This window comes from Myotis davidii, unplaced genomic scaffold, assembly GCF_000327345.1.
Source record: "Myotis davidii unplaced genomic scaffold, ASM32734v1 scaffold674, whole genome shotgun sequence".
NCBI lineage: Eukaryota > Metazoa > Chordata > Mammalia > Chiroptera > Vespertilionidae > Myotis > Myotis davidii.
This window is the reverse complement of record NW_006286674.1, coordinates 3,006,917-3,007,263: the sequence shown is the minus strand read 5'-3', so window position 1 is coordinate 3,007,263 and position 347 is coordinate 3,006,917. Positions and strand designations below refer to the sequence as shown.

The 347-nt window shown below is 44.7% G+C and overlaps 1 protein-coding gene across 1 annotated transcript in view; it reads left to right on the top strand.

The window, feature by feature from the left end:
- DNTTIP2 (deoxynucleotidyltransferase, terminal, interacting protein 2) overlaps positions 1-347 on the top strand; it is a 16,191-nt gene that overhangs the window by 13,695 nt on the left and 2,149 nt on the right. The window lies entirely within an intron of this gene.

The window sequence follows — 347 nt, the reverse complement described above, 5'->3', positions numbered from 1 at the left end:
CTCTGAGCCCAACCAGGGGCTGCACCTAGGGATTGGGCCTGCCCTCTGCCACCTGGGAGCAGGCCTAAGCAGCAGGGCGTTATCTCCCGAGGGGTCCCAGACTGCGAGAGGGCACAGGCCAGGCTGAGGGACCCCCCCTTTCCCCCTGAGTGCACAAATTTTTGTGCACCGGGCCTCCAGTTAATTATATTTTTCTATATACATTAAGATAAAATACATTACTTAAAATGAATATTGTCTGTTTTATCACTGAAACTTACATACCACAATGTGTGGAACACTCTGATGGAAGTTTTTTTTTTTTAATTAAATCTTTATTGTTTAGATTATTACAGTTCTTCCTCTTT